We start from the raw sequence: 20,141 nt of genomic DNA, 5'->3' as shown, positions 1-20,141 counted from the left end.
CCAACTGTGGCGAGGCCACCCCCAGTTTTAAGGCAGACAACTATTCCCACAGGGATGGCCCTTCCGAAGAGAAGCCCCGTTGCGGCAGAGCCTGTCGCTGCCCCGGACACAGCGCCCCTTGCGGCCGTGCCCATCAAACAAGTTCCGGGGCAGCAGAGGAGGAAAAGGGCCCGCTCCAGCAAGGAGGTTGATTTCCTGGGCACCAATCAAGAGGAGCCCGTAAGGGAGGTGTTGGAGGCTCTACCTCCGGAGACAGCTGCGGTGGCGGTGGTCCACAACAAATATTGGACTGAGGAGTGGAGGGACCACACCGCTTCATGCACGGCTGAAGACTTGGTGGCGGCGAACAGCGCCTGTGTGGCCCGGGCACTAAGCACAAGTATCCAGCTCGAGGGCTTGGTGAAGGATCTAAACTCCAAGAGGGAGGACCTCGCCAAGCGCCTCGAGGAGGCGATGCACTATGGGGACACTGTGCGAGCTGCCTGGGCCAAAGTCACCAAGGTAGAGGAGTAGAAGAGAGCTGCTGAGGTCCAGCTCGCTGCTTCGCAGGCAGAGGTGGAGCGGCTGAAGAAAGAGCTCTACGAAGTGGAGTGCCAAGTGGTTGCGGTGACCCGGTGACTTGACCATGCTAACGAGCACCACAAGCTCACCACCGATGCTCTGGAGGCCTCTAACAGAGAAAAGGCGGAGCTAAAGCAGCAGACAGAGGCCTAGTCAGTGGAGATCGCCTCTCTGAAGGAGGAATTAAAGTCTGCGGGGGAGGTGGCGGTCCAGAATTTTATTGATCACTTCGAAGACCATCCCCTTTACGACGACTTTGCTAACTTCTGGGCCTCGTGGAGTTCCCAAAGCCTACTAGGCCGACTGAAGGAGGTGCATCCTACCCTGGACATCTCTCAACTGGAGGCAGAGTTTGGGGGACCCACTGGAGGTCGGCCTGATAAGGTTACTGAGGAGGCTCCAGAGGCCCAGGAGGCATCCAGTGCTGACATTCCTCCCACAGATTAGGGTTTCCTTTTTATTTTGTAATGGCTTCGGCCCCCCATGTACTTTAATTTTGTGAAATGGAAAATTTTGTTAAATTTCTGTTAAGTCTTTTTGCTTCTACCTCTTTGTATTCCTTTTGTTTTGTACTTGTATGAATTGCAAACATTAGACTAATTGCCTCGCGACAACGATCAGTTAACAATTGTGAACCGGTCCGCTTAAGCAAACATAAGTCGAAACACTTAAGTGAGCAGGAAGCGATTCCTCACTTTAACTTCTTAATAATCTGAGGTCAGACCAATTGGGGAAACACGAGGAACCGCTTGTTAATCAGCTAATAAGTGATGATCGGATCGCTCAGATGAATCTTCCGAAGAACTGAGGAAACTATTCCCTAGCTGATCCGGTTTGGAACTGGAAACTCATGACTAAGATAAATTACACCACCCTTTACAAAGGCGATTCCATCACTTAATAAACTTTACAACCAAGGTCAGATCAGAACAACCGATTAGCTATGATAACTTAGGATCAGATCGGAACAGTCTTATCACTGGTAGTATTTTCTCAAGTGCTCGATGTTCCACTTGTGAGGTAGCATCCTTCCTGACATATCTTCGACCTCGAAGGTACCAGGTCGGGATTCTCCCCGAATGCGGTAAGGGTCTTCCCAGTTCGGCCCAAAAACTCCTGACCCGGTTGGTTTCGAAGATTGGAAAACTCTTTTGAGGACGAGGTCGCCCAAGCGGAGAGTTCTGTTTCTGACCTTGGAGTTGTAGAAGCGGGTCATCTTGCGATGATATTTTGCCAAGGTCATCTGGGAAGCGTCTCTCTTTTCCTCAAGGAGGTGTAGTTCACTTATGCACGCCTCATCATTGCTGATCTCATTGAAATGTATCCATCGATGTGATGGGACCCCAACTTCGACCGGACTCATTGCTTCGGCTCCGTAGGTCATTGAAAATGCGGTCTCGCCGGTTGCAGTCCGGCAAGTCGTTCTGATGGCCCAGAGGACGTGGGGGAGTTCGTCAACCCAGGCGCCTTTCGAGGCATCCAGTTTCTTTTTCAGGATGTGCTTGATAGTCTTGTTCACTGCTTCAACCTGTCCATTTGCCTGAGGGTGATGCGGAGTCGAGAAGTCCTTCTTTATGCCCAATTCGTCGCATAAGTCTCGTATCTTCCTGTTGTCGAACTGCCGCCCATTATCAAAGACAATGGAGTAGGGGATGCCGAACCTGCAAATGACGTTTTTCCAAACGAACTTCGTAGTATTGGCCTCGGTGATTCGGGCAAGGGGTTCTGCCTCGACCCACTTAGTAAAGTAGTCGATGGCGACAATGGCAAAAGTTGCGCTTCCCCTACCTTTTGGTAGTGGTCCAATGAAGTCGATGCCCCACTTGGCGAATAGCCAAGGGCTGGTCACTATAGAGAGGCTCTGAGCAGGCTGTCTTTGCACGCTATAGAAGCGCTGGCATTTGTCACATTTCTGGACAAACTGGCAGGCATCCCTTTTCAGGGTTGGCCAGAAGTAGCCCTGACGGAGAACCTTGTGTGCCAGAGCCGTCCCTCCTGAGTGATTTTCGCAGATCCCTTCATGTATCTCTCTAAGTATGTAGGTGGCCTCTTCGCCGCCCACACATCGAAGAAGGGGTGAAGCGAAGCCTCTCTTGTAAAGGGTTCCTTCTTGAAGGACGAAGTGTGCAGCCCTTCTTCTTAATTTTCTTGCTTCGCCTCTGGAAGCAGGCAGTGTTTGTTCCTTTAGATATGCGATTATGGGCTGCATCCACAATGGGGTGCCTTCTATCCATAGTAACTCTTCGCCTTCGAAAGTGGAGGGCTTCGATAAGTGCTCAATGGGGACGATGTTTAGAAGCTCTGAGTTCATGCTGCTGGCTAACTTTGAGAGGGCATCTGCATGGGCATTTTCTAGACGGGGGACTTGAGTCAGTTCGAACTTTTCGAAATGGGGAATTATGTCCAGAACCAGCTTCAAGTACGCAAGCATGTTACCATCTTTGGCTGCGAAATCCCCATTTACCTGATTTACTACGAGCTGAGAATCACTGCCTGCTAGGAGCTTCCTGACCTGCATTTCCTTGGCGAGCCTTAGTCCTGCCAGAAGGGCATCATATTCGGCTGCGTTGTTCGAGGCTCTGAAGCCGAATCTTGCCGCACAATTTAACAAATGGCCTTCCGGGCTCTCCAGCACGATTCCTGCCCCCGCGCCAGCCTCTCCTGAAGACCCATCTACAAACAATTTCCATGTGGGGGGCTCGGTTGGTTCCATTAGGGCCTCCATTTCTGGGGCTTTGGTAAATTCGACCATAAAATCGGCAAGGGCCTGGCCCTTGATAGCGTGTCTAGGTCGGAACGTGATATTAAACTCGCTGAGCTCGATTACCCATTTCAGCAGGCGTCCCGACGCGTCCGTTTTCTGCATCACTTGTCTTAAAGGAAAATTGGTGAGGACTTGTATTGAGTGGGCTTGGAAATATGGCCTCAGCTTTCTCGAGGCTGTGATAAGTGCGAGTGCCAATTTTTCCATGTCGGAGTAGCGTGTTTCAGCTGGGAGAAGTGCTTTGCTGATGTAATATACCGATAATTGACGCTCATTTTCTTCCCTGGTTAGGACCGCACTGACTGCTACGTCTAAGACTGCTAGATACAGCAACAGAGATTCATCCGGATGGGGTTTCAACAGGAGGGGTGATTCACTGAGGTGTTTCTTTAGAGACTCGAAGGCTTCTTGGCACTCCGAAGTCCATTGGAATTTCTTTCCTTGCTTCAATACATTGAAGAAATGCAAACTTTTATCAGTGGCTCTGGAGATGAAGCGGCTGAGTGCGGCTATCCGGCCATTGAGACTTTGGACCTCCTTCGGTTTCTGAGGTGACCTCATTTCTAGTAAAGCCGCTACCTTTACCGGATTTGCCTTAATTCCTCTCTGATTTACAATGTATCCCAAGAACTGGCCTGATGCCACTCCGAAAGTGCACTTGAGGGGGTTCAGCTTCATGTTATACCTTCTGAGTATCTGGAAGGTTTGGTCAATGTGGCTCACGTGTTCGGCTGCCTGGAGGCTTTTGACCAACATGTCGTCCACGTAGACCTCCATGGTTTTGCCAATGAGTTCGGCAAACATCATTTTGACTAACCTCTGATATGTGGCCCCGGCATTTTTCAATCCGAAGGGCATAACTTTGTAGCAATACAGCCCCCTGTCCGTAATGAATGACGTAGCTTCCTCATCAGGTCGGAACATGGGTATTTGGTTGTACCCTGAGTACGCATCCATGAAACTCAGTAGTTCATGCCTAGCAGTGGAGTCCACCAGTTGATCAATTCTTGGAAGTGGGAAGCTGTCCTTGGGACATGCCTTATTCAGGTTTGTGAAGTCCACACAGATCCTCCATTTCCCGCTGGACTTTTTCACCAGAACCGGGTTGGATATCCACCTCGGATATATGGCCTCTCTGATGAAACCACTGCGATTAAGTTTACTTACTTCGTCTTTCAGCGCCTCGTACCGTTCCGGGTTTAGGGCGCGCCTCTTCTGTCTATGGGGGGCATAGGAGGGGTTGATGTTAAGGTTATGGCAACTGATCCTAGGATCTATTCCCACCATATCCTCATGTTTCCATGCGAAGACATCCAGGTTTTCTTTCAGGAATCGCATCATCTCAATTTTTGCTTCAGGCGATAATGACTTCCCTATGCGCAAGACTTGATTGGGGTCTTCTGGATTGACTGGGAAAGTTTCCAGTTCTTCCATTGGGGTCGCATTTGGTTCATAATCGATTATTCGGGGGTCTAACTCATCAAGAGGGTGTCCTTGTTCAGGGGCCTCTTCCATTACGACATCTTCCTCTTGTTCAGAGGTATGCCCTTGTTCAGGGGCGTTGAGCATTTCCACGTTCGTACCGGCTTCAGCGGGTACTTTGGCTAGAATTACATTGACAGTTCGGGGCTCAGATTTACGTAGCGAGTTTAGGTAGCATGCCCTGGAGCCCATCTGATCGGTCCAGACCGTTGCAATCCCATGTTCGGTTGGGAATTTCATGCACAGATAGTGAATGGACGTCATAGCCCAAAGATCTTTTAGAGCAGGCCCACCCAATACTCCATGATAAGCCGACCTATGATCTACCACCAGAAATTCCATGAAATGCTAGGCGACCAGGGGGACCGAACCCATTTCCACAGGCAGGGTAATCCGCCCTCGTGGGATGATGTTGTCCCCAGTGAATCCGAATAGTGGGTCGGTCATGGGGATTAACCCATGTTCAATTTGCATTTTGTCAAAAGTGGAGCCGAACAATATGTTTACGGAACTGCCGTTGTCAACGAGCATGCGTTTTAATCCATTTCTAGCCACTACGGCCCTTACAACCAAAGCGTCGCAATGGGGATGGTGAACTCCCTCTGAGTCTTCCTGTGAGAAGGTGATTGGGGCCATCTTGTTTGCTGATTTTGATTCGTCGACAATGTAGGTGATCATCGGGGGATCCTTAGCTTCTCTTGTATAATTTCTCTGGGCATTCCTGGTGTTGCCACCGACGTGGGGTCCCCCAATGATGGTATCGATTTCCCTGATGACCTGGCTTCCAGCGAATTGAGCTTGGTTCTCTTGCCTGGATTGGCCTCGGTTTCTTGATTCTCTTCTGCGAGGAGATTGTTCCTGGTGACCCCTTCCTCCCCTCCTCGGGGAGGTGGATCTGCGGGGGTGCTCATTTTTGTTGGAAGTGTGGGGGTTGCTTCGGTCAGGGCGCCGGTTGGCATCCCGACACTCGCTAGTGTCATGCCCGTATAGTTGATGGAAAGTACAAAATCTTGCTCCTAGCAAGGGCCTGTTTGGCCTCTTTTTCTTCTTCTTGTTGTTGTTAGTTCTTCCAGATGGTCCTGCCTCAGTGGGTGCGTTATCATATGCCAACACCGGCACTGCGTTCAATGTGGCGGAAGCTAGGGCCTGTCCGGATGTGGGAGCTATGGTATGCCCTGCTTGGGTCCATTGCTGAGTAACAAGGTGCGCTGCGGGGCCTCGACCTACCTGCCTATGTGGGGGAGGGAGTCCCTACGCGGCACGGTTACGATGATCAATCATTTCTTCACTAACAATCTCCACCCTCATCATCTCCACCAGCTCGTCGTAGGTGGAGGGATTCTTGCTGCGCACGTCCCTCCAAAACAAAGTGTTCATGTTGAGACCACCTTTCAGGGCTGAAAGGGCTTTCCTGTCAGTGACCTGCTCACAGTAAGTAATCTCGTCTGTAAACCTGGCGAGATAGCTTTTCAGCGTCTCTCCAGGGGCTTGCCTCATGTCTTGCAGGCATTGGATTGGCGCCTCTCCTTCCCTGCGTGAGAGGTACTGGTTCAAAAATGCTTTCTTCAAGTCCGGCCAACGTCTGATGCTTAGGGGAGGAAGCCTGCTGTACCACACCTCGGCGGCTCCGCCTAGTGTTAAATGGAAGGCTCTGCACTTTAGGGCAGGTGAGGCTCCCCTAAGATTCATTTGTGTCATATACTTTGTGAGGTGCTTCTCCGGATCCCCTTTTCCCTCATACTTGGGGATCTTAGGAGGCATGAAATTAGTTGGCATTGGGAAGCTTCGGATTTCCCTTGAGAAAGGGAGGTTATTGTCATCGTCGTTAATCTCATAAGATCGACAGGGCCCCTCTGATCCTTGATCATCTTGGATGTCTTGGGGTGGAGGAGGTGCTTTTCCCCGGCTCCCCCAATCGACTAATTTTCTCCTCTCCCTCCTATTTCTAGGAGGAGGAGGAACATGCTCTTCTTCGTGGTCTGACCGGACCGACGCTCTTGAAGGGCGGACCATGTTGCTAGGATGGTTCCCTATCCGGTCGAAGACGCTCACTGACCTCTGGTCATTGTGTTCTTGAGGAAAGTTGTCCCCCAAGAGTGGTTCTGATGGGTGACTCTCCTGCACATAAGATGTCGCTTTGGTGTTCCCCTCTCTTTCGAGAGGGCGTTCTGTGTGCCGGCTCATGTGGCCTCGAGAATGAGACAAAGGGATTCCCTATACCAGATAAGATCCTTGGGGCATCTGGTGTCCCTGGGCTTGCTTGAGAAGTTTCCGCATCGCCATATTCTGAGCTGCTATGTCTCTCATGCTTGCAGCTATCTGGGCCATTCCTTCAGTATGGCTGTTCTTTCGCCTCGTCGATGCCGGTGATGCGGTCTCTGATGAGTAACATTGTTATGGAGTACCTCTTCTTCAGATGCCTCTCTCATGGGATTGTCTTCACGGCTGTAGCTCATCCTACCTCTTCTTTCAAGGGTAGTAAGAACTTGGATTGTAATTCGACTTTTGTTCTTTTTCAAGAATGCCCCCTTTTCAGGGTCAGTCGCCGGTTTTCCGGTGTCTTCTCTGATGGGGAATGTAAAACTTCAAATGGGGAATGAGTTTCCCACAGACGGCGCCAAACTGTTGACCTCCAAAAATGGCTCCTCCACGTGGCCAACTTATAGCTACTCCACGTATTCCTCCCTGCGAAATGAACAAATGGTCAGGCGCACACGGCTGGAACCGACGGGGGTGGCGGCCGTATACACTCCGACGGTCAAGTCAGGTTTGGGTGGTCGGAACAGTGCCCAGGGGCTACACAAATCAATCAATAAAGGGGGAGGAGAATATATAAACTTGTTATGGAATGCTATGTATTGAGAGTTTCATTACCTTTGCCTCTGGCCAAACTTTGGGTATTTATAGGTGGTATGAACCGTGGGATGTGGAACACGTGTATACATCTGACGGTATGAAGCGTCTACTCATAGGCGTCAATCAGCCGCCCTTGTAGAATGGGCAGGCAGTTTGTTTTCCCCGAGTTGAATTGACATAAAGTTGATAAGTCACATCAAATAGCCTCATGGGGACGTCAAATCAATTTAAACCTTAGATGCAGGACAAATCTTAAATTGGCGGCGGATCTTCTAACCGGGGTCCACTTGATCCCGACCTCGGAGGTGGGATGCTTCGGCAGATCAGTAGTAGAAATCGATATATCACTTCGGGGAGGAGTGGTATACTTGATCTTGGCTTCGGTGGTGAGACGACACTTCGGTCTCTAGGAGGTGGGATGCTTCGGCAGATGGTCTACTTGGTGGTGAGATGACACTTCGGTGTCGAGGAGGTGGGATGCTTCGGCAGATGGTCTACTTGGTGGTGAGATGACACTTCGGTGTCGAGGCTCGAATAATCGAGGCGTAACACAACTATGCCTCAAAAAATAATTGATTTAAAACGACAACAATCTGAACTACCACTTTAATAATTTGATTCAGAGATACATTCACTAGACAGTCACAACGAAAATCTACAGCTCCAAAGGTAGTCCTGATAGAAATTTGAATTATGTCCAAATAACAGAAGACACCTATAAAACAACTTAACGAGCCAAAAAAATAATTTAAAAATACTCTCATGAAGTTATGTTATAACCCTAGCTCAAAAGATTACTTGCTATGATCAAAGAATCTTAAAATGATGCAAATCTAGAAAACCACAGCTCGTTAAGTAACAAAAATATAAGCCTCGTTCAGGTTGAAAATATTAAATTTTGACATTATTTTATGCAAAATTATGAAGGGTGGACGAAATGAATAACCCATTTACTTCCATGCTGAACATGCATCGTGCAATTACTAAATCGAAAATATCAAATAGCATCGAGGTGACGGTTCTGGTAATACGAACTATCATATATTCTCCTAATAGCATGCTTTACATTTATTTCGAAGCATCGAGGTGACGGTTCTGGTAACATGCACTATCATATATTCTCCTATTTTGAAGCAACATTCATAAGATGGGAAAACTAGTTTTAGGCAATTCTAAGAGCCAAACCAAGACATTTCTTAAACAGTACATCAACATGCTTACGACACAGACTCACCTTCAGTACTTAAGCAAAATCATCATCCAATATAATGATGTCTGAGCTCTCTTTGGCAACTTCTATTCCTTGGATACCCATTGCAAGACCAATATCAGCCTACAACGTAATACAATTACGAAATAGATTATATGAACTGGTGGAAAAAAAACAACGCAAGACAGCAATTCTTTTGAACACCTCATTATACTATACACACTATTAAATGTTCATTAATGGCATTCATGAACCACAGGATTCAAAAATCATAGTGAAAACACATGTACCAAGCCTAATGCAGTACCAATACGATGATCTTAACTATCATAGTCAACTCATGAAATCTCCACATATGGAAATTAGATAAAATTTCATTTACATACCATCAAATAAGCTGATTCAAATTCTGACTATTGAAACCTAAAATTGGCCTTTGCATGCTCCAATATTTTGCGTGTAAGTAAAAGAATGGGTACACAGATTTTTAGCAACTAGTGAAAGAGCAAACCTCACTTAGTGCAGGAGCATCATTAGTACCATCTCCAGTAATAGCAACAACGTGACCCTTCTTCCTCAATGCTTGTACAAGCAAGAGTTTGTCATTTGGTGATGACCTACTCATCACCTATATGTGAAATGATAATAAGAAATGTCATCCATGCCACTCGAATTAATAGAACATAGACAACAACAAAAACATTGGGGCTACCAAGTTAACTGAAATACCGAAATTCTATCAGCTACTTCCCGCCTCTGCGTCTCAGTCATGGCACGGAATGCCTTGCCTTCAATAAGATTTGGCTCAGTAGCATCTACATTTGATCCTAATATCCCACACTCTACAGCAATTGCTTTTGCTGTTTGAAGATTGTCTCCAGTAACCATACGTACCTATAAAATTGTTAAAACAAATATCAACATAATTGCAGGTATTGACAAGCTATGTGGCAACATCAACATATAAACAAGGTACAAAGACCATTAATCCCATTCAAACAGGCAGAGTTCTCCATCAAAGATCCAGCAGCACTAAGCCTCCCTAGTTACCAGTCGTTACGAGAAGTAGCTTCTAAGGTATTATCTTGTAGTTCTACTATCATTTTCTGTCCTGCCTAGTAAGACTCGTATCAGTAAGACTGGTCTCAGTTCCATGCATGCAATAACTTGTCCCCAACCAAAACTCGTCCCTTTTATTAATCAATGCCCTCCCGTCCCATAATGATAGGGACTTCGGCAACCCTTTCATCAAGAGCCGGAGGGTCCGTACCCATTAAACAAGAATAAGGTTTTTCATAATATCATTTTTTTTATTATACAAAATCATAATCGACAACAAGAATTAAGGGATATAGCGTTAAGTGACCAAGAAAAGGTATTCTGTTAACACTAGATAAGTGGCACTCTAGAATAAGCACAATAAAGATCGATTGGCCACCACAACATCAATTACACAGAAGCCCAACCCAACTTGAATTCAGGTGACAGCCACTCCTATACATACACACTCATCATGCCTTAAGCAAGTTCAAATACTCTTTACAATATGTATAAAATGTATTAAGTATCTGAGAAGAAGTGGTTCACCGGATATCAAAACGTTAACAATACATATCTTAGAAGGTGTGCTGCAGAAGATCATACATATACAGATATAAGCAATAAGAAGAAATGCAATGTTGTATTCAAAGTCACCCAATTAGTGCCACTGTTACACATTAAGATCTAAAGTCTCATCATAGAAGAAAGAAGATAATAACACACCACCATTTGATGCCATATTCAAGGCCTAGAGGAAATTTCTTTGTTAACTTGAATACTAGTGAATCATAAAACAAAAATCACTTAAATATAAAGATATAACTTCAGACCCAGATGTTTTGGGTATCAATTTTTATTATAAACCCCGGCAGGGCTTATCTCACAGACATTTTTGCTTTCAATCATATATGCTAATAAGCAACCCAAACCTCCTTAATTCCCTTAAGAAAAATACTGCTGTAGAAATAATGAAAGCATATTTGCATGATTTCACAGTTAGAAATATTTCATGGTCTCTTCCCATCTTGAAACCACTAGTCAAGTTTCTAAATGCATCACCTACTTCAGTTGGCCAGAAAATTTAAAACCATATGAAGACAAAAACTATTAGAAACACACTAAAATGAACACCCGAGTACAAGCACAAGGAGCGGATAAAAATATGCAACAATTGGGGAACAATTTATACTCACAGATTTCAAGATCCCACAATAACATTTCCCAACTAACAAAAAGAAAGGGGAAAATACAAGATATTAGCGATGACAAAAAAGCCCATTCAGCCCAAAGTAGGATGGGGGTCATTGTCTCGAAGCGGGTATACGAAACATAGTCCTCACCCCATTTAAAGTTAATTTTAAATTTAAATTTTTTACCAAACAAATATAAAAGATTTATAATCATTTTTAAAGAAAACAAGAGTTGTTCTTAACAAAGTAGAAAAAAATAATATTTACTATCTAAAAACATAAAAAAGTAAATAAATATAAGCAAAAACTAAAAAATAGATGGGATAATAAATCAACGCTGTGCCCTAATCCTGCCTTGTCCCATTTTAACCGAGAGCAAGGACGGGGAAAGATGAGAAAATTACCCGACGAAACAAGGGTGAGAATGACCGAACCATCCCATACCTGCCCCGTTGTAATCCCCACAAGATATTGCAATATCAGAAGATTATAAAAAAGACGAAACCATTGATCCATCACAAAAAGATGTTGAATTCCAGAACTTGTTTATCTTTTCTTTTCACTTAGAAGAATTTTTCCTTATTTTTAGTTTCCTATTTTGAATAAAGAGATTAGACAGGTTGTTTCCTAAATTCTCTCTAGTTTATTTTTCTATTATTCTCCCTTGATTTGAGGGATTTGTTTGTTGCTAGAATTAAAGAAGATGGGCAGTGGATTTGTTGCTACTTTCTCCAATAAATTGAACCTCTTTTTTTATTATGGTAATAAAAACATCGTTATATTTACACTTTTCACTTCACCGTTGAAAGAGATGGATATACCTTAACACTAGCATCAATTCACAGCTGAATCGCATCTCTGACGCCTGGTCGACAAGGATCCTATATAACAGATGAATGCCCTCTTAGTGCTGAAATACACAGATGGCAAAGTGTGTAGATGTATTTTTGTGCAAATGTATTTTACATCTGGCCAGCATCTATGCTTACATCTATGGAAACGCATTTTATACACAGAAAGTAATTTGGCCTTTAAGGGGGGATGCAGAAAAGATTACTTATGGTAAAGAAAAAGGAAAACTTTCCGAGATAGGATGTACAACGCAAGATCAGGTGACCGAGGAAGTGGTAATAAGAAAAGGACGGACAAGCCAAATATAAAGCAAAAATCAGGCCCCAAATGCAGGCCGAAAGCGTATCAAACAAAACTAAACAACCAACGTGGTGTGGAAAGTACTGGATGGCTGGAAGATTGTAACTATAGTCAAAGTCAGGCAACCAGCACTACTGGACGTGCCGATGGTCAGACAAGGTATCTCGACTAGAGAGTGCTTTCTCATATTCAAGATACCACAAATACCAGGACTTTGATATGGTCTTGATAATATATAGAGAGCCTCTGATCATAAAAGGAATGAGATGAATATTCTCTCTAGAGACATGGGAAATTAGATTTTACTTAGTTATATCTACAGAAGGTCAAAAACTGAAACGGAAAAACAATAAATCACTTCATCACTCAGTGAAATGAATTTAAGATGACATATATTGATACTGCATTTAATGAAATATCTCACGCCTTCCAAGATTAGGGATGTCATCGTTCGAAGAGAAAGTTAGCAGAGACTTTCAAGAAAATTTAAAACCATAACTGGAGGATCATACTATTCAAAAATACCTTGATACCAACAATGGCAAGTAAAATAAGGTCTTCTTCTGGTAATTGCCAATTCTTAATTTCCACCTCATTAGAAGGGACCGTCTCCATCTCATATGACCTGTAGGAAATAGCAACACAGCGTAGACTTCTTGCAGCCATATCTTCAATTGCTTTCTTGAAATATGATACCTACAAGACCAGAATAAATGCAATCACAATTAATATCAAGTCCAATATTTTTAAACAATATAAATACTTCTTCGCGTATTTGGAGAAATCTATCCTTCTCATTTAGCTCATGTTTGAGGCCCCTTCTTTATAAATTCATTTCTCCCCAAAATCATTTTCAAACATGCATTAGATTAGATAAGATAAGATTTGATATTTTCATACAATTCTATCTACTTTAGTAGAAGTTTGTTTAATTTTAGTTTCATTTCAATTTCTTGCTCTATAAATAGAGAGCTTCTTAACTGTAATCCACAACCCTTGATTACATGGATAAATTGAATCTTCTCTTGCCCTCAATTCTTCTCTTCTTTGCACCCCTTTTTATTCGTCAAATACTCATGCGTCATTTTCCTAACTTTTTAACCAAACATTCTCCAAAAAAATCACTATCACATAATCTATTCCAAAAAATGGGGGCTCAAACAAGCCCTTAACACAAAACATATTTCATCCTAATTTTTTCTTTATCTCATCAGAACCAGCTAAGATCTTCACCCTTAACAAATTAGAACAAGACAACTATATTTTCTAGTATTTAAAAACCCAACATTATTAATGCAGAACTTTCCACTGAAGGAAATAGAGAGAGTAAACGGCTAGTTAACTAAGAAAAGAAAGTTTCCGAAAACTTGATCTTCTTCCATCTGCGCTATGCAGCCATTTGAATCCATGTAATAGGTACAAGATGCAAGGACTATTTCTGCAGCCCCTTTCCACTGTACAAGAAACTCAAAATCCGACTACAAAAAGAATTAAAGATAAATACAACATGCGACCCACCAAAACTGTACTGTCACTATCTGCTATTGATATCTTGCTAAAAAGAATGAACAAATCTAAGTCTAATCACTTAATTATTATATTTGGCTTCATACACCTTTCCTTTCGCATCCTTCCACTCCTATTTCCCATGAAAAGCTATTTATATTTGTATGAAATGTAGTAGGGAGCCAAAAAGTGCAACTACATCCTAACATTTAATTGATTTATTCAGTTACTAGTTTTAGAGCGACACCACCTCTCTTTTTCTCTGAGTTGAACGGAAAAGCATGGATTATTAGTGACTTGGTTCGAACAGCATCGAAATCCATCCCAAGCTGCAAAAGACACAACGACTCAAGTAAACGAAGTAGCATAAGAGAATTAAAGAATGTATTAACACACAAACAAAACTAGCTATATTACATTAGCGCCACACTGAAGGATGGCCTTTTCTGTTGGTGATCCAGAAATCTCCAGAGCTTTACTACCTTGTTAAAGACCAGCCACAACAATTTTCAATTGTTTCAGCATTATAATGGTCTAAAACTAATCAGATATTGAAATTACTTTGTGTTAAGATGCTTGAAGTTTCAGTGTAACTAGAATGCTTGACAAGATTCTTATACTATATATGCAGCCAATGTTCAGATCTTCCTATCCATTTTCCAACAATTACAAAATATTAGAAGTAACATTTCATACAATACAAGCATAAATTCAATCAGCTGTGTAGATCTGTGATATCTACTCATGATCTAATACCAACACCTTTGATAGTGCTAATTCAGTGTAGATAGTTCATGACTAAATCAAATAAAATCACATATAAAAAGGAAGACAACACTGTAGCACTTCGGACTATAGCTCCAGTCTCTTTTTAAGACAACAAACAAGCAACAATTTGTGGCCAACTTCCCCCTTTACAACACAAGAATACAATTAAGATTGATAACCCACTCATAGTCCATAGATTCTAAAAATCATGCATTCATAACCACCATGATATGAAGAATTTCAAAGTACATTGAGTTAGAAATTAACATGCGATGAACAGTTCTCCATTTCAAAAGTCAAAATGCTTCTCAAAGCTTAGAAATATTATCCAGCACTTCCCACTGAGGTAATAATCCCCTCGTAAAATGTAGATAAATCAATATTACAGTGATTTTATGGTGTCAGGTACAATAGTACTACGTCAACATAACTTATGGGATTATATTGATAGTCAGATATAGTTGTAAGCTAGAAGGCCAAGGAAATTGCTGTTACCATTCAGCAGTATAATGATGTGGAACCATGCCTAAGATATCAGGTTGGTGTATAGTTTTACTAGCCGAGGATCCCACTAAAGTATGACTAGTGACCACTTCAAAGGTAGAATAGAAACTATTGACGTCAAAATTAGCAAGGCTAATCTCAAGCCAACTTTAAGAAAAGAGGGCAATTTATTGTTACATAGGATCACAAAAAGTATAGAGAAAAAGTAATTAGATTATGATTTTGTATGTATCTTTACTTGCCCTTCAAAGGACTTTTACTCTACTATTTATACATGGTTTCAGCAGAAATTATATCAAATCAGTGAAATCAACTACAGTACCGATCTCGAAACTCGGGTCGTCGAATTCTCCTGTGATTGGTCGATGAGGCCGGTGACCATGTGCTAATGTTTTCCCCGGGTGATGCTGACCTGCAAGGGGTTTGGGATTCAGGGCTTTGGATTAGTGGTTTTGGGCGGTGGTGACATCACTTATGGCAAGTGTGCATGATTGATAGGGTATGTGACAGGGGGTAATCATGATGTTTTTCTGAGATAAGGGCGGGCAAGTCCGAGCTAGGAGTAGTAATCTAACTCACATCTATCTGAGGTAGGGTTAGCGAATTGTTTTTGTTAGATCGGAGTTCAATAGTCAACAGTCACCCCCATGTCAGTTCTGCTGTAAGGGGAAGCTGACCTTTTTACTCAACTGGTTCTTTTTTCGAGAAGTGTAATTATTGCAGTGCCAAGTGTCATGTTCTGACAGGGGCTATACGACATTTTAGATAGCTTTTTTTGAGAAACTTCATAAAGAGACTGCATCGTTTAGGCTACCCAGCATTTTAAGCCATTGATTTTTCCCTCCTTTTTTGGATGGACGGTCCCTTTGACTTCTCTTCCTTTTAAGTTCCTTTTAACCTTTCATTTCCCCTTTTCACTTTATGTAATTTTTTCTCCAAGGTAGCAAGACACTCCTAGTGTGCCATACTTTCCTTTTGAGTGAGGTCGTCTTTCCTTTGATTTCCCAGGTATTCCTTCACTTTTTCTCTTCGTCCTTCCTGTTCGCACTTTCTTTTCGATCTTTACATGAGTTCGGACGAGTCTAGAGTACATTCCTGGGAAAATCAGCAGGAAGAATCTGTCTCTTTGACTTCTAGCTCGTCGTCTGAGTGTAGGGAAATTTTCACCCCCATCCCACTCTCAATAGCTAATCCGGTTACCTTGGTTCGCCCCGGGAGATGGAGCGAGACAGGGGGATCTGAGGGGTGAGGAGGCAGGTTTTTATGGGAGTAGTGAGGGAAATGACTAGGTAGAGTGGGGAGCCAATTCTTACAATTCGGTTGTAACGGGTGACATGTTAACTAGTTAGTGGGCAAAATATAACATTTCGAGCTCGGTAGTTATGATAATCCCAAAACCTTCCAACTGTGCTAATGCTCCCCCTATGGGATGCGTTGCTCTAAATTTTGCTATCCTACAAGCTGGGTTTAGGCTACCTATTCCCAGAGTCATTAAAAAGTTTTTGTCTTCTTGGGGTATATCTCCTATTCAGTTATGTCCAAATGGGTGGCAAACACTGATCGCCACACTCATCTTGTGGGATAGGCTAGGTAATCCCGAGCTTACAGTAGAGCAGTTTAATTCCTTGTTTACTTTTAAGGAGGATGGGAGGAACTCGAGTTGGTGGTATACTAATGTTAGGCCAAGGACGGGAGGTTCTTTAGTTTTAGATACCCCCTCCTCAACTAAAAAATGGAGGAAGAGTTTTTCTATGTGTCGAGAGAGTGGCAATTTCATTCTGTCGAGGTGAATAGGGATGACGTGGTCCCTGTACTTTATCACTCGCTATGTAAGTAACTGCCTCTTAGTACTTTGACCGAGGTGACATTCGGGCCTGAGCTAATGATTTTGTTATATTATTGTGCAGATTACAGGAGGCCCACTCTGACTAAGGACACTCAAAGGCGAGCTGAAGCAGTTCGGGCCTTGTCGAGGAGACAGAGATCTTGCAAGTATTTGCTGTCAAATTCCAACCTCTTCCAAGCAGGCCTGATTCAAACTGTGGTTTCAGGATCTTCTACGGCTGTAGCGTCCACATTAGTCCCTGCCAGTTCAGGTAGATCTTAGGTGATTTTAGCGGGGCGTTAACTGTTAAAGTTGAGACTTATATACTTTCTTGTGGTATTTTCAGCACACAGCACAGAAATGTTGGGGTACAAGGTGGCCAAGGCTACGGCTGCAGCAAAGGTGAAGAAGAGAGATGTCCCATGTCGTTCTGAGAGCCGTTCTGAGGATAGAGAGGACGAGGTCCTATTGAAGAGAAACCGAACTTCAACTTCGATAGTCCCACCTGTTCCTGAGGCAGTTCCTTCTCCGAGCTCATCTCCTGTGGTCGCCATCAATCTGCCCTCTCCAACCCTTCCTTCGCCAGCTCCGATCGCTCCCTCCTCTGCCGACACCAGTTCTGCCAAGTCACGGAATAGGTGTCCGAACTTGTAGAGGCCTAGTGTGGATAGCCTTATAGGCTATAGGCCTAAAATTTTTCTTGACTATCTCCGATCTCCCTCGCCTTCGAGGGAGGTTACTGCTGCACTTACTCCGCCGCTGAGAGACTCTGCGAACCTGCTTAGGAGCTCGGGTGAGAGGGAATAACATTTTTTGAATGAAATGCCCATCGGTGAGGCCTTAGTAACAGCGCAGCTCCATGGCCACCGCTCTATTTTGTATATGACGGCAATGGCTGATAAGGTATTCCTCTCAGTTCGTTATATGCTAGGACTTCTGATTTCATGTAACTGTTCGACTAATAATTTTTTTTAATAGATAAAGTCTTAACTTGACAAGATGATGGAAGCTAAGGACCAAGCCTTCAACCTTTATGGCAGTATGGAGAGTAAGAAGGCCCAATTAGCTTCGAAAGAAAAGGAGTATGAGGAGAAGCTCAATCAGATGGGGGTCGAGCTGAACACTAAGCTTGATCAAGAAGAGAGGTTAATAGGAGAGATCAGGGCCTGGAGAGCCTCAGAGGAGGAGGCCAAAAGTCGGGCTGAAAACGAAAGGAAAAGATTTGAAGAAGAGCGAACCCGGCTTGAGGAAGCTGTGACCAAGGTTAAAGAGACGAACGAGAGGGTGAGGACTACGACCAAGAGAGCAGAGGAGGCAGAGGCAAAGGCTGTGAAGACGGTTGAGCTCTGGAAGTTGTCACTTGAGTTTGATGCCTTGGCCCAGGACGCATATGTCGTGGCTCTAGAGGAGGTGGTTAAATATATCCAGAGGGAAAGGCCTGGGTTGGACATAGCATTCTTTAAGGAAGCGGTTGAGCAGCAGAGGAAGGAGCTCCAACATCTTGCTGAGGATGCAGGAGTTCAGATTTCTCCTGCTGATGAAGGTACTGCTGCTAATGTGGCCCTCTCCTCTCCTAGTTCTGCGTACATTTTTTGGTGGGATATTAATGTTCTGACATTTGTAATAGTTCATGTTGACTTGGTTTGTGAACGTGTTTTATTGTATTGACATTCTTGACCTTTTATGCGCTAATTGTTTTATCCTTTCGTGGAATTTTGATGATGGAATGTTGTGTAGCCCGCGCATGTGGCAAGGCTTTTGAGAATTCCTAAGGAGAAATTTTTACTAATTGTCGTAGCACATACAACCTTAGCTCGACCTGCACATGGAGCAGGGTTTTTGAGAATTCCTAAGGAGGAATTTTCCACTAAGTGTCGTAGCACATACGATCTTAGCTCGACCTGCACATGGAGCAGGGCTTTTGAGAATTCCTAAGGAGGAATTTCCACTAAGTGTCATAGCATATATGGCCTTAGCTCGGCCTACATATGGAGCAGGGCTTTTGAGAATTCCAAAGGAGGAATTTCCACTAAGTGTCATAGCAGATACGACCTTAGCTCGACCTACACATGGAGTAGGGCTTTTGAGAATTCCAAAGGAGAAATTTTCACCAAGTGTCGTAGCACATACGACCTTAGCTCATCCTGCACATGGGGCAGGGCTTTTTAGATTTCCTAAGAAGGAATTTCCACTAAGTGCCATAGCACATACTACCTTAGCTCGGCCTGCACATGGGGTAGGGCTTTTGAGAATTCTAACAAAGTGCTGAATAAAATGTTCAAAATAGGGAGTCCCTTTTATTGATGTGATTGACATTACAAGCGGGCTTACATGTCATGGACTTTTTTCGTTCACTGATAATACTGCTTAAGGTGTTCAGCATTCCAAGGATGGGGTAAAGGTCTACCGTTTAAGTCTTCCAATTCATACGTCTCTTTCAGCAGGCTCTTTGTTACCAGATAGGGACCTTCCCAGTTCGATCCCAGACATCCACTGCCGACCTCCCTTGTGGGGAGGAATACCTTTCGTAAGACAAGAGATCTCACTATGAATTCTCTTTTTCGCACTTTTTGATTATAGTACTTGGAGTTCCGTTGCTTGTAAATGGCATTTTTGAGTTCGGCGTTGTTCCTTTTCTCCTTGGCTAGGTCGAGTTCAGTACGAAGAGCCATACAGTTCCTTTCTTTGTTATAAGAAGTTATTCGCAGTGAGGAAATCTCGACTTCTAGTGGGATTACGACCTCTACACCAAAAGCCAGTGAGAACGGGGTTTCTCCCGTACTAGTCCTTGCAGTGGTGTGATATGACCACAGCACACTGGGGAGTTCTTCGGTCCATCCTCCTTTAAACACGTCAAGTTTTTCTTTTCAATGTGTGCTTAATGATTTTGTTAATGGCCTCAACTTGGCCATTTACCTGCGGATGGTTTGGCGTTGAGAAATATTTCTTGATGCCGACTCCTCACAGAAGTCTGAAAGACGTGCGTTATCGAACTGTTTTCCATTGTCCGTAACGATGGAGTGAAGTATGCCAAACTTACAGATAACTGATTTCCACAGAAAGTCAGTCATTTTTTATTCGATGATCTTGGCAAGCGGCTTTGCCTCGGCCCATTTAGTGAAGTAATCTACTGCAATGATGACGAATTTCACGCCTCCTTTTCCAATGGGCATAGGTCCAATCAAGTTGACTTCCCATTTTACCAAGGGCCATGGTGCTATCACCAAGTTCAGTTCGCGTGGTGGAGTGTTTATGATAGGGACGAGGCGCTGGCACTTGTCA

At 43.6% G+C, this 20,141-nt stretch overlaps 1 pseudogene; it reads right to left on the bottom strand.

Annotated features, from left to right (window-relative positions):
• The window catches only part of LOC111372962, an 87,205-nt pseudogene that overhangs the window by 37,130 nt on the left and 29,934 nt on the right, over positions 1–20,141 (bottom strand).

Source organism: Olea europaea, chromosome 2 (assembly GCF_002742605.1).
Source record: "Olea europaea var. sylvestris chromosome 2, O_europaea_v1, whole genome shotgun sequence".
Taxonomy (NCBI): domain Eukaryota; kingdom Viridiplantae; phylum Streptophyta; class Magnoliopsida; order Lamiales; family Oleaceae; genus Olea; species Olea europaea.
The sequence above is the reverse complement of the archived record's forward strand: the minus strand, read 5'-3'. Positions and strand labels throughout refer to the sequence as shown.